Source organism: Sycon ciliatum, chromosome 3, assembly GCF_964019385.1.
Source record: "Sycon ciliatum chromosome 3, ocSycCili1.1, whole genome shotgun sequence".
Classification (NCBI taxonomy): domain Eukaryota; kingdom Metazoa; phylum Porifera; class Calcarea; order Leucosolenida; family Sycettidae; genus Sycon; species Sycon ciliatum.
In genome coordinates this window covers 43546978-43562011 of record NC_088645.1, presented here as the reverse complement: position 1 = coordinate 43562011, position 15034 = coordinate 43546978, and the positions used below count along the sequence as shown (strand labels likewise).

Here is a 15034-nt window from a genome sequence, read left to right as displayed (position 1 = left end):
TTTTGCCCCTCTTCGGTTTCGAAACCTAGTGTGGTGGAAAGCCTAGCAGTGTTGTGTGTGCATGTGTGTGTTTTGTACAGTGCTGGCCAGAGAAATCCAACCTCGTTAATAAAGTAGCGCCGCGTTCGAGAGCACAGACCGGTCCAGTATGTTTACTACTAGGGCTGCGTAGCGCCCGGTGCAATTTTATTCATAAGGTTGGATTTCTTTGGCCAGCACTGTAGTTAGAAGTAGGTCCTCTGTTTGTGCGCACTTGTGGTCACAGTGGCAGTAGTGGGTGAGGGGTAGACTCAGTTACTACGAAGATGGTGTATACATGATGGTGTATACAGTCATGTAGTTGAATGTTACTTCGGGCTTAGACCCAGAGGTTCTTGCAATGATGACCCCGGGTTTATGTACATGTATCATTCAGCTACCGTTGCCACAATGGCACTAGTTGACAGAACACCTGTGTATAAGTGCAGGCTGTTTATCTAGCATTTTCCAAAATAGCACTCCGTACTTCGAGGCTGCAGCCGTTTGCATGCAACGTTGTATGTGTTGATCGGTTGACAGCATGTGACAAAGCCGAGGACACACTAGTGTATCAGGAGCACTGTTTTTTAACACAGTGCGTCCCCCGCCTTGTAACATGCTGTCAACCGATCAACATGTTAATTTATCAAACAAGGCTTACCTATACCAACATTATACATGTAGGGCTGTGCATGCTTTCAAAATTCTTCCTTGTTGAAGTAGAATATCGTGCTCGTGGGGGCTTTAGTAGTTCTTTTGCCAGATGTTCTATGCGTATCTCAATGACTTATCAGTTTGAGCACTCGGGCAAGGCACATTCGGGCCTACACATGTAGCCTTGAATTCTGGCTTGGAGGCATTATTTATCTATTTTCATGGCTGCTAGGTTCATCCTTAGTTGAGAGTTATTTCTCCGTGATTCGCTGATGACTCTGAGTCCACAAAGGACAAAACAGCTAGACAGTACTAGTGCTGTCCCCAGATCGTGTATTCTAAATCCATAATACTGACGCTCAATCTCCGGACAGCTGTTTCAAACTTTTTAGGTCTCATCAGTGGAGCTCAGAGCGGGAGGTTATTTAACAAATGGCAATACGGTCTATACGAAATGAACAAAAAAAGAAATTTGAAAATGGCTCAAAGCATCAAAGTCAGCGAGCTATCTGCAAGACACGTACAAAGAGAGCTTTGCACGAAGGCAGATACATATTACATATACCTTTGACACTAACCAAAAAGAGTGCTCAATCAAGTCAACGCAAGGCAGCGTAATGCGGTGATTGAGTCTATAAAAAGCTATAGTGACATGTAGCCAGCCCCCCCCCCCCCCCCCCCCCCCAGCACAATAAGCTGACTTGCATCATGCTAAAATCGTTCACACAAATCTCTTATAATAAAAGCACTCTGGCAAGGTGCGTTCGGGCCTGATTGGAAATTTTTATTTCCATTGCTATCAGGTTCGGCCTCATTTCCTCTGTGCTGCACTGACGAGTCCACAAAGGACGAAACAGTTCTGTCCGCAGATTGAGTAATAATTATTATATAGATTGCAGGATAGGGTGGTTGCACCAGGAAGTGCTGTCTCTGCGATAGTGGGACCAGCTAAGATTGCAGTACAGTCGTCCACCATCAATCCAGCACTTCATTGGCCAACTCCCTCGATACACCAGCATGATTTCCGGGATTACCATTCATCGACACATGCCCCCCCCCCCCCAGTCTTCGGCACCTGACCCGAGTTCTATTTGGGCCGCACTACTTTGTAGCAGTCATACTATAGTACTAGAACTGGATGCACGTGATGTCCACTGGAATTGGCGCTGGCCATGAGCTGATCCACCGTCGTGCCTCCCAGTGTCAATTTTGCTTATGTGATCCTACCACAATCTGGAACATTATCAGTACTCGCCTCTGTTTACTTGCCAGCACTAGTTCTGGTGGATCCAGGCATGTTTCTGCCTTCTCTTCAGCATGTATTCTCCTGCAGGTGCATCTTTCACCTCCTTCTAATGCGCGAGCACATTTTCTGTGGAGATTCAACGACACATACACCAGAAAATACAGAACGGAACAGTGGCTGCCAATGTAACACAAGTACCTTATAGACCTAAAAACTCATAAGCACCCTGGGAGTTAGATGCATTTACGGGCTGTATGCCAGGATTTGCGCAGCTAATTTCAAATCAGATTAGCAATGCTGTGTGCTACCTAGGCGGCATCTTGGACTCAAAAACCAACCGATTGTGGTCCAACCCAACCGACAGCATTGTTGGTGGGTTCCGATTGGCAGGTGTTGGATGGCCGTATGATCCATGCGTCCCCACAAGCAATGAGAAGTTAACAATGCCACTAAGGATATAACAGGGCTGCCACACTTGGAGGGAGAAAAATCTGACGGGGGTCCGGGGTGTCCCGCGGCGAAATATTTTAAGAAAATGGCTTGCTGTTGGGGCCCCAGAACACATTTTTAACTCTCCACGCACATGCAAGCACGTGTGAATTTTACAGCTACATGTACATGTACATTTACAATGACTGGACAAACGCGACCTGGAAGCGCCGAATGGCCAACCGGACTAAAAAGCGCTCAAAATAAAATAATCGGTTGTCCCTCTTTGGGAACAAAATCGGTCGGTTTGTCCGACAGGCGATCAAAAATTGGACATTTCCAAAAAATCGGAGCAAGTGGCAGCCCTGATATAATATCGCGGACAGCAGTACAATGAAACTGGGCCATTCGTTATCAGCAATATCAGGGGTATATCCCATCCGATAAGGCGTACAGCTCGTGTATGGCGGACTTTACAGCAGGTCCCGACATAGCTTGCCCCGTGCCCTTTACTACTCCTGGGCCAGAACTGTTGTACAATATTCGAGAGGGTCTAGCCTAGTGAGTGTGAGCAGAACCTGGCAAACCATATCTCCAAGTGATTCACATGTTGGTATATTCTCCGTTATCATACATCAATTCCGAACAATTTGACACCTGAATATTCTCGCACCACTACTGCTGAAGTATTGACCACAAACCATGTTCCATTTGACTTACAAAAGGAACATGGAATGCACTGGATGCACTGGAATCTGCAAAGACTCTCACATAGTCATTATTAGCCACCATACATACCTTTCGGGAAGTCACGGCGTGTTGGAAGCAGAATGCTCGGAGAGCAGAGCTGAGTGAGATCTGCATACAGTAACACAGCGACAATGAATCCCATGAACAGAAGGAAGCAGTCTTATCCGTACACATCTGAGTATGCGCTTGTGGGAGGAAAATCCGTGCGACAAAAGAGGACCGTACTATGCAGGTGTATGTAGTACCCGGGTACGTACTAAGTGAGTTCCACCGTACGTATATAATTTTATTGCAATTGAATCACTTGACTGACTGGAGCCAAAAACATCAATTGGCACTTACTCCGGTTACCCGAATGTTTCGGTACCACTACCATTAGGTTTGTTGCAATCGAACCAAGTCATAGTTGTGTCATTTTCAATGCGTTAGGTGTTACCTGACGTGCTCAATGCATCAGCCGCTATGTCAGATTCCACCAGCCATGCACCAAACTAGGCGCAATGCGCACACTGATGATGGTGGTTGTCACACAACGAGCAGTAGTCAAAGTGAAAGGACTTCTTGCATGAGATTTTGTTGTAATTTGTGCCCGTCAAATTGTCTCAGTGTAACTAGTTTATCGTTAGCTTACGAGTTTGTTGTTTGAATTTGCGTTCAGTTTATTTATTGTTTATTTGGCACAGATTTTCTGTGCTTTTGGTTGGATGACGTCATGAGGCTACGCGGACTCGTCTCAGTCGCGTATTCTTCTGCAGATCTGGCTACTTTTTCGGTTGCTTTGTAGTACTTTTTTGGCTTCGTTTGCGCTGCTGTGGGTGCTTTGTAGGCGCACGTGTACGTGCACGTTCTGCTGATGAGAGCGTCTTGGCTTTCGCTGCTTGTTTCTTCGATATTTTCCTTTTCTGGGTACTAGTAGTTGTTGTTCCTTCCGTGATGGACGGGTAGTTTTTTTTCTCTCTTGTTTTCACCTGTATCTTATATTTTCCTGCAATGTAAATACCACCAAACTGAGTTGTGTGAGCCTAGTCGGTTGGATCAAGTGTAGGCGATCACGCCAGGATAGATACGCTGTTTTGATCCAGTGGCGGTGACAGATAATGGCCACGAAGCCAAAGTTCGAGGAGAGATTGTCAGCCAGCTCGGGCTACAGACAACAAAAGCCAACGTCCCGCTGGATACCGCTGTTCTGGGGGGCGAGAAGCTCCGTGTGGAGCATTATGCATCAGCTGAACTATGTCACGCTGATGGTCAGTCATCAATGACCGTCAGAGTGTGGATGCTTCCGCGCATCATGCGTCCCGTCCCAGCCTTCGACTGGACGGAGGAACTGAAACGCTGGCCGCATCTCAGTGACGTCGTACCTGCAAGCAACGAGTCCAGAGTGGATCTATTGATTGGTCTCAATGCGCTACAACTGCACATTTCACTTGCCGAGCGATTCTGCAGTGAGGGAGGTCCAATTGCCAGGAAGACACAGTTGGGCTGGGTACTGTTCGGCGAAGGTCCGACTGACAGCGCTTTAGAGATGGCGGAACAATCACTACTGGCTGTGAGTGACAGTACACTGATAAGCACCGTCAACAAGTTATGGGACCTCGAGAGCGTTGGCATGCAGGCCAAGAGCACATCATCCTACCTGACTCCAGATGAGTGTGAGGCTGACGCAATGACCGTGCAAGGTCTCCACCACAACGGCACACGGTTCGTTGTCGGCATCCCATGGCGAGGCGAAGGTAGCAAGCCAAAGATTCAGCAGAGATCGGAACAGTACGCCAGGAAGCGACTCTGCTCGCTACACCGTCTGTTCCAGAAAAATCCTACTGTACAGCTGCGCTACTCAGAAGTGCTTCAGAACTACCTGAAGAAGGGCTACATTCACACAGTATCAACGTCCGCAGTTCAGGCTGCTGGTGTCAACCAGTGGATTCTGCCTCATTTCCCAGTAATCAGAGAAGACAAGGCCACAACAAAAGTTCGCGTGGTGTTTGATGGCTTAGTCAAGGTGCACGGAGAGTGCATCAACCATCTCATGCACACCGGTCCGAAGTTGCAGAGTGCAGTGTTGCCACATCATTTTGGTCAAATATCAGTAGGGTGAAAAAATAGAATGCATCATCTGGGGGCTTTGCCCCAGACCCCCATAATAATAACCCCAGTATACACATGCACACAAAGCGCACTGTTAAAAATCACGGTTCTGAGTGAAACTCAGGTTGAGTTTTCAGATTTTTCCCGAGACAGAATAATGATTTCACTTAGCACCTTATTAGGAGATGAGAAAGCAATGGAAACAAACATGATGACCAGTAAAAGCAAAATCTGGATCATGACTTCTAATTTAGTTCTAAACGAAGCACAACGACAAAACGGGACATTTTCATGTCTGTTGTCGGCAGGCCCTCGGAAAAGGTCAATTGTCGGCGGGTCGGGATATGCCTCCAAAATCAGCAGGCTACTGACATGTCGGCAGGTGTGGCAACACAGAGAGTGACTTCGTGAAAGTTTTACTCCGCTTCTGTCATCAGCAGATCGCACTCGCCGCAGATATCTCTGAGATGTTCTTACAAGTCAAGCTGTGCGAGACGGATCGCAAGTACCATCGGTTCATGTGGAGTGAGTCACCACAGGACCCAGTGGTGTTCTTCTTTGAGTTCTGCCGGGTTGTATTCGGCATGCGTGCATCACCTTACCTCGCAGGAAGAGCACTGAAAGCAACGGCAGAGAAATTCAGTGGCGAGGCTGGCGCCGAGGTAGCACAGGCCATTGATGACAACTTCTACGTGGACGACTTGCTGATGTCGCTACCGTCAGTACAATCTGCAATCGTCACTCGGCGTGATCTTCAACAAGTTACACAGCGTGGTGGTTTTCACTTGCGGAAGTGGATGAGCAATACGGAAGCGGTGTTGGATTCCATCCCACCGGAAGATCGAGCCAGCAACAAGATGATGACCAAAGCCAGCAGTGAACTGCCACCTCTTCCTCACAAGGCTCTTGGAGTCGCCTGGGAGCCAGATGATGACCAGTTCACATTCATCTATCCAGAACCGAGCAACGTCCAGTTCACACGGCGAGGAGTGCTCAGTCATATGTGCCGACTGTTTGATCCCAGAGGACAGCTGTGTCCATTCACCATCCGCAGTCGAGTTCTCTTCCAAACCACCTGCATCCGTGGAACAGACTGGGATAATCCTCTGGACAGTGATCAAGCATCAGAGTGGAAGCAATGGTTCTCAGAGTTCCCAAGTCTGAGAGATGTGAAGGCAAGCCGATGCTTCACCGAGATCAGTTCAGATCAGCCTCTGCACTCCACACTTTCACAGACGTGTCTGCATCAGCTTACGCCGCCGTGACGTACGCCCGACAAGAGCGTGATGACGGGACTGCAAAGGTGACATTAGCGCTCGCCAAGGCAAGACCAACACCTATCAAGCGCAAGACCACCCCATGCTGGAACTGCAAGGTGCAGTGCTAGGCACTTGGTTGAGCTGCTCCGTGGGTGAGTCACTTGATGTTCCTGTATCACGGCAGTACTTCTACACTGACTCGATGAATGTGTTGTACTGGGTAAGATTGCCCAGCAGGAAATTCAAGATCGAAGTCGGAAACCGCATCTCGGAGATCCAAGAGTTCAGTAATGCAAGTCAATGGTGTCACGTCAGCACCACAGTCAACCCTGCTGATATGCCAAGTCGAGGTGTTGGTGCGACACAGCTGGCCGGTGATGCAACATGGTGGACAGGTCCAGCCTTCTTGTCCAAGCCCACCTCCACATGGCCCAGTAAGTACATTGTGCTACCAGCAGAGCTTCCAGGTCAATTGAAACGAGAGATCACGATGGTGGCCACTACGCAAGAGCTGCCCACAAGCCGTCTTCATCCAGACCACTTCTCCTCCTGGGATCACCTCGTACGGATAACCACATGGTGCCGACGATTCGTCAACAATGCTAGGCGACGCAGCACGCAAGCCGCCAGTCCTGAGATTGCGACCAAGTCCATGACTTTACCAACTGGGAGAAACGTCTCCGTGCCAGAGTTGACAGTGTCCGAGCTATGGGGTGCTAAGTGTGTATGGATCAGCTTGGCTCAGCGAGAGGTTTATGGCAGAACGTTTGCAGATTTCACAGGAGGCAAGGGCCTCCCAGGATCCTCACCGCTACAAAAGCTTCAACCAGTACTAGACGCAACTAGTGGCGCTGGTGTTCTAAAGGTCAATGGGAGACTTCGCACTGCACACCATCTACCAACCGGCATTCGGACACCAGTTATTTTACCGAAAAGTCACAGAACAACAAGGCTAAGCATCGCAGCAGCCGACGCAAACGCCAATCATGCCGTCGGTACGAACCACCCCCTATCACTGCTCGCTGGTGAATACTGGGTAGTCAAAGGCAATGCAGCAGTCAAAGAGCACAGGAGCAAGTGCATTCTCTGTCGGAAGCGCTACGTCAGGACGGCAACACCAGCAATGGCACCGCTGGTCCTTTTTCTTTCCATAAATTTATCCTTGGCTCTCCATCCGAGTCCACTGGTGTGAGTGTATGTGTATACGCCCGATTGTGAGTGAGAGCATGTACAGTATAGGCAGGGTTCTAGCCAGGAAACTTTCAGTGGGGGTGGGTCAACCCATTTCTCCATGTTCCCTTACTGCCTGGTTACACAAAATTCATCGTATGGGGGCAGTGAGCACCAGGAACGATTGATTTGTAGCCGCATTTTTGTTGTGTGAACTGAAAAAAAAACCACAAAAATCGAAAGATGAGTAAGGTGGCGTGCTATCAGGGGAGGGGGCTGCCCCTGTAACATTCCCTGACATTCCCTGTAACTGCCCCCTCTTTCCCTGAATTATTCCTCACGGGCTCCCATGGCATACACAAGTTTACGAGACATGCCTCTTGTTGGATGAGAGCAACGAAGTAAACAAGAAATGCTGTTCTTTTCGAAACGCGAGTGCACAGTCCAGAGTTCACGGACTATGCTGGGAGTGCGGTACGCACTGGCTGCACAGTGCGGAGTTGCAGCATGCACATGAGGGTGCATGCTGGTCTGAAGACAGTGTTCTTTTTGTTCTTGCACTGCTGCTGTACAGTTGCAAATCCCACCCGCCCACCCAATTGGATAGTCATTGCTAGATATGTATGTGCATATGGATTTATTGGCTGAGTAAGCAGTAGTGCGTGTATGTGGCGAGCATGTTTCCGTGTGTGGGCCAATTTCAGATAATTCTGTATTAAGGTAGCACATTGGCTTTAGACTGGCCCATTTGGGGTTATTCAGCATCTCCACCATTGTCGCTGGCGGCAATTCCCATTAATCAGTGCACTAGGCCGTGGTGAACGCATTTCGATCGGAAGTTCATGTATCCATTGTACCATGGCTTGGATCGCTTACTGTCTTGCGTTGTTTTCCTTTTGTTATGCTAAAGCGATGTGTACCAGGCTGCCATAATTATGTTTAAATGCTGTGTACCTGTGGCATAGTTATATTAATACACATGCGGTGCAAGAATTGGAGCAGCTGTTGCTGCGACCCTGCAGTTCTATTGTTGTTGTTGTTGTTGTGAGTGTGTACGAGAGAGTCGAAAAGAAATAAGCTACACGTCATAGGTTGCCATGGCCCAGGCTAGTATATGCATACAATGCCTCGCGGGTCCTTATGGCCCAGGCTTGTACGCTGCATGGTATTATTTTGACCACCGGCCCACAGTTACGTCGCCCTCGCTGCCAGGTAAACATGGCTGCCGGTTGTTGAGTTTATGTTCCCCTGCTTTCTCTTTTTTTCTTGTCTTCTTTTACTTTCTTTGCAGTGCGTATGTGACTTGTGAGTGTTTCATATTTACAATTGGTAAACTAACTGAGTGAGCGTTTTGTGAGTGATCGCCTCCGGAGCTCCGGGGCCAGCTACTACATGAGTGTTGTACATGTGGCTGCACTTATAGCTCTTCATTGTACATGCGGCTGCGCATGTAGCTCTTTGTCGTACATGCTGCTGCATTTGTGTCTCTTTGTCGTATCTGCTGTTGCGTTTGTGTCTCTTTGTTGTACATGCTGCTGAAAAGGTGGTGCACGCTGCTGCGCTGTCTTTGAATGCTTTGTACATGAGGCTGCACCGTCTTCTGTCCCCTCCGTATGCACTCTTTCTCGTCTTGTCCCCGTTGTATGCGCATTTTCTTGTCCTGTCTACGTTGTATTCGTCTGGTTGCCGTCTTGTCTCTGTCGTATTTGGTCTTGTCTCCGTCGTATTTGATCGTCTGTCGTCTTTGTCTCCCTTCCCGTTCGGGACTGGCTTTATTACGCACAGGCACCAATTTCGCGTCCACCACCGCACTCTTCCTCCCGTCTTCACAATATATTCCCTTGTCTTGTCTGGTCTCTGTGTCAGTTGTCTCGTCGTCTCCTCAGAGAAGGAACTAAATTATACTGTCTATAACAAATTGGCATTTTGTTGTGTGGCGCGGTCGCTTTGAGGAGAATAGTTCGTCCCATAAGCTAGACATAGAAACGTCGCATCAAGTTGACGACATAAGCAACCGAAGGTCGACTACAAATAAACAGGTGAACACATGAATAGAGAAGGGCATTGGACAGCAATAAGGTCACTTCATAATGCACACACCTTTGAGATTATCGGGTTGTAGAACGTGCTGATGGTGGCGCCATCTTTGACACCTGTGTCCACACGCACCTGTCCTGTCCTGTCCTGTAGAGTCACTGCCGCAAAAGGGTCACGTAATCCCATCACTGGGAAACTTGAGAGGAGAGAGAGAGAGGACACGACGCTCGATGACGCTCCAGGTGCACGGGTAGTCGCATCCGCTTGCCGCATATGCACACGTGCTGGAAGGCTGAGCGCTCCTCTGCTGTTGGTCTATGTGCCACCCTTGAACAGCGATGCCTGCCCCGTCCCCGGACACCGCGAAAGCAGCGACCACACCTGTCACAATGCGCGGCACAACATCCTTCCGCCGGTGCCGACGTTCCGGTAGTTCCAGGTGGCACTGCGGCATCCACCGTTGAGGCACACACATGCCGGACCAAGCCACCGCGGCTTCTCAGCCACCGCCCACACCGCCCGCACTGACTGGCGCCCCGCTGCTCAGACACAGGCCGCGCACGCTCCTCCAGACACTTATGCCGAGCCATGTCTCCTTTCCGTGCAAAATCCCGTCCGCATACCGTACATACCACTCGGGGCGGAGGCTCAGGCACATTGTCAGGTTCTTGGTAGGTGCTGCGCCACTCCGCGCGGGACTCACATGCAACATCATACCATGATGCCTCCACGCCACGGGCACGTAGATCCCGGACAGCACAGTCCTTCCATCTGCGGCGTGGGCCATGTGCTGGGCGATGCTGCAAGAAGGAGCCAAACAGTACCTGTTTTGGGATGCGGTTGTCCGGCGTCCGCGCCACATGCCCCAACCACTCCAACCGCCGATGTGCAATTTTGTCTTTAATCGTCTCGGAGTCTCCCCAGCGCACCAGCAGCTCTTCGTTGGTGATGTGTTCGTCCCACATCCGGCTTCGAGAGACCCCGAGGATGGATCGGATGCACCTCATGCTGAAGGTTGAGAGCTTCTGCAGGTCATGTTGAAGGGGCGTCCAGCACTCAGAGCCATACAACAGCAGGGACAGAACGCAAGCATTGAATACGCACCGCTTGGTGTGCATCAGCAGATGTGGATTGGAGAATACAGACCTCCGAAGAGCACCGCAGGCCCTGGAGGCTTGGGCAATCCTTGCGGCGATGTCCCGGGACGAACGGCAACCGCTGTCCACTACAGAACCGAGGTACTTGAAATGCGGTACGCATTCCACCTCCGCTTGACCAAGTTGGAGGGGAGCGCGGTCAGTAGGCGTGATGCCGGGGCCAACAACTACAAACTGAGTCTTCGTTGCACTGATGGTCAAGCCGAATCCCGACGCCACCTCGTGAAGACAGCACAATGCTGCCCCCGCTCCAGACCGAGTCGTAGCGAATAGACAAGAGTCGTTAGCAAACTGGGAATCTGTTAGGCAATGGTGTTGGTCGTCACGGCGGCCTGTGCATAGACACGCAGCCCAAGCAAGTAGAAGCAGGCAATAATACATACAACTTCTGATGAGCGAAAGTGAGAAAACCGCAACTGAACACCCATGAGTGAAATGAAACAAAGACTCAAACTGCGACGTCACCATGGGATGTTACGACTGTGCGGAGACCTGAGAATTGGTCGGTGCATACTTGTAATTTCTACATGAATTGTCCAATGAGCTCTCTGCGCATATCAGCAAAGCAGATATTGGACTCTATCACGATGATGCCGGGCATCGCTATCCTAGAGAACACACCTGGTCCGGTCACATCCTGTCCGATAAAGTGACTCCATCAACAATAGATAGGAGCTTGTATCTAAGCGTTGTCATGAGAACTTCCATTCTCATAACTTTCCCGGCAAAATCATGTGAAAATAGCTTTATTCCTGAAGCTATGCAACCCATATTGCCTAGATCGTTAGGAGTATGCGAATATACGTGATCGTTGCATGTCTGGAATGTGCACAAGCGCAGACTACAGACACTGCAGGTCAGGGGCGTCTGACACGGTACAGTCACTATGGCAGGGTGCGAAATAACGGTCGGACATCGGACAATGTCCGACCGTTAACGGTCAGTTTCCGGATATTTTGTACACACCCGGACAAAGTGTCCGCGCACTTTTTTGCAAAGTACAAAAAAGAAAAGGCACGTCAATCCTTTGTCTCATAGTACTAGTCATTACAGTCCATTCCAAAACTATAGACGCGTAGGATTTTTGAAATGTTTCAAATTTGGCTGGACCTTTTTGAGAATAGTTTTCGGAATATTGCTCAGGATTGCTCCACAATTACTCTCATATAGTTTCTAAACGATTGGATAACAGACGCCCAATTTGGAAAAATTTATGCACAAAGTGATCACAGATTTTATGTGGTATAGATGCTGGCATAACGGTTTTTGCCTAGGTATGCGTCTATAGTTTTGAAATGGACTGTAGTGATGTCGTCTGGCAAGAGTAAGCCAAGCACCGCTGATGCGGGTGCTCCTCTTGGAAAGAAGCCCAGAGGAGTCAAGACGACCACTTGTGACAAGTGGGTCGCCGAGTATGATAGGGAGCTTTCAACTTCTGTTTGGCTGAGCTATGAGCGCAGTCCCTCAGATCGTAGCGTTGTCGAAAATTTGAAGTGTAAGATGTGTTCCCGTTTAGTTGATAAAATTCGCAGCAGCAAGAATTTTTCTGACTCCTTCGTCGTTGGCTCAAGGAACCTGAAAACGTCAGCCTTCGATCATGCTGCTTCTGAAATGCATCGCCGTGCCATGGCATTGTTTGGCAAGGAGCAGTCAAGCGGAAACCCAATAGAGTATGCGCCAATCGCTCGAGCCTTGTGCAAACTTGACGACGCAGCAGCAGCCAAAGCTTGCAGTGGTAAAACAGTAACAACAATTTTAATAATGCTCTTTTCACATCGTGATAACATTTCGATGGTATTAATTCTACACTGAACATTGTGTGATTTGATGTGAAAATTTGCATGTCCGGACATGTCCGGCCATTTTTGCAACTGGCAGGACATTTTGTCAGACCTCATTTTAATCCTTAGGGGCCGTCCGTAAATATCGATGTTTTTTTAGAGACGATATTGGTGCGTCTGGGGGGGGGGGGGAGGGGGTTTGAGCCATGTGCGTCTTTTCGAGCATCAGAAAAATATCGATGTAAATATCTGAAGTTTCGCCGATCCCTGCACGCGGACGTCTAAATGGCTATACAAGAAATGTGAAACCAGCTTCCGTTCGCGGAGCTAAAACTCGCGACACAAGAACAAAATCAAAAATTGGAAGCTGTACGCCCATGGCGAATTTCAAGAGCAAAAGAATGAGCTATTGATTGTGGAAATCGGCCGAACGATGCCTGCAGGAGACCTTTTTCAAGACGTAGAGGCAGTGCGAACAAACACGGACGAACTCCACAAGAGTTTCCAGTCTTCACTGTCTGAACAAGGATTTGAAAAAATTCAAGCCCGAGCGTAGCCGCTTTGGCTACACCAGTACACGAGGGCGACCAAAAAAGTCACTGGTCATAATGCTCTCCTTCTCAATTAGACCATATAAATACTGCAAACTTGCCATCTTGGGTTCATATTATTGACAAAAAAAAGAAAAAAAAATGAGCATCCAAAAATATTGATTCCATGATCTAGATGTACATGTGCGTCTTCTGGGGGGAGGGGGGGGAGGGTCAAGGGAGAGAAGCACCAATATCGTCTCTAAAAAAACATCGATATTTACGGACGGCCCCTTAGCGCATGCGCTGCTATGGTATTGACCGTACCACTTTTTGCCACAGGTACCTCGCCGTGAATTCATAAAAACAGTCATCTGGGCTATAAATTTTCAATTTTTTTGGCTCAGCCACCCCTCCCACACAAGTAAATTGTACTTCAGATGGCTGGCCGTACCACACTAAAATACCTTCCGACGCCCCTGCTGCCGGTATTGAACAATTCTACTATTGAGTGCAAGTTGCATTGACTCGACCAGTACAATACCTGTAGTTATTGCCCTGCAACAGTACTTTTTTATCGTCTTGCACTTACTTGCAGCTTCAACTGCCATTCCAGGAGTTAAACTAAATTACTGCAGTCTTCCTTCATACTAAGAGTATATAAATATATTCTTGTTTAATTAAACTTTAAACATTCACTGGCTTGAGGGACCTATAAATACAGTTAAAAAGAGTACTCGATAGCTCGCTCGTTAGCACAAAAATCCGTTCGCTACTGCTTTGTTTCTACCCTTCTGACTTATCACAAGACTGTAGGCACGGAGATGACCAATCGCATTGCACCTAGCTGGGCCTAGATGAGGCGATCAAAGCGTGCTAAAAGAAGTAGAACTCCATATTTAGTGGAGCGGGCTTTGATTTTCCCATCAAAGCACGCGGCCGAGGCGGGCTTTGATTTATGATCAAAGCCCGGTCCACCAGGGCTTTGATTTATTTACTGATCAAGCTCGGTTTTTTTACGCGACTCGGGCTCGAGAAGGTTGAGAGTCGTGCTTTCAAGCGCGATAGTAAGATCGAAGTGCGTGTTCTTGTCAGAAATCCAATCAAAACAGTCGTGTTCATGTTCTATCAGCCAATCACAGCCCTTCGCGAAGTATTTACAAGTTCGATATGAGTTTCAAGCGTGGGTGCATGTCCGAAATGTAATCAAAACACTCGTACTCGTGTTCGATCAGCCTACATCACAGCCCTTCGCGCTCCGCGCGTACTCGTGTTCGATCAGCCTACATCACAGCCCTTCGCGCTTCGCGCGGCGGGCCGCGAGTGATTAGGCAATCTCACACTCGTACTCTTGCTTGATTCCATACAAAAGCAAACATCAGCACATAACACAGCCGGACTTGAGTTTATCTGATGTTGAATTAACTTACAAGTTACAAAAAAACATGTAATCAAGGAATACAAAAGATCACAAGTTCAATAACTGCAGAACATACGCATACACTACGGCTGCCCAACCTGCCAGGCGTGACCTACGTGTATCTAATGTGCGCACTGCACAGTATGCATTACTGAGTCTGTGGTATGTATTCACCACAGTTAGAGTAAGGGTTTCTAGTACTTTCTACTCTACTTTCTTCAAAGTATCCGATTACCGCCCCTTTCTCTGTGAGGCCTCGAATGAAGAACGACAGGAAAGACTTCAAAAGCAAATTCTGCGTGCCATAACAAACGAATCGAAAGAGAAGACGAAGCCGTGAATGGAGTTTTATTTTGTTCTTCGTAAATTTCTCACAGCTTGCACAAAGCGCTCCATTCTGAATTTCCGACTTACGCTATGGCCAATTTGGTGTGGGTGAGCTCCCACACCCTGTTCTTGACCAGTCAGATAATGTGAGTCTGCGGGTCAATAAAT

At 48.5% G+C, this 15034-nt stretch overlaps 1 long non-coding RNA gene across 1 annotated transcript; it reads right to left on the bottom strand.

The window, feature by feature from the left end:
* Positions 1-1747: 1747 nt before the first annotated feature.
* LOC135812784 (uncharacterized) lies at positions 1748-9948 on the bottom strand. Its single transcript, XR_010552970.1, has 3 exons — positions 9715-9948; positions 3146-3205; positions 1748-2044 (listed from the first exon to the last, which is right to left on the bottom strand). It is a non-coding gene; the product is annotated as an uncharacterized LOC135812784 (long non-coding RNA).
* Between the last annotated feature and the right edge of the window lie 5086 nt (positions 9949-15034).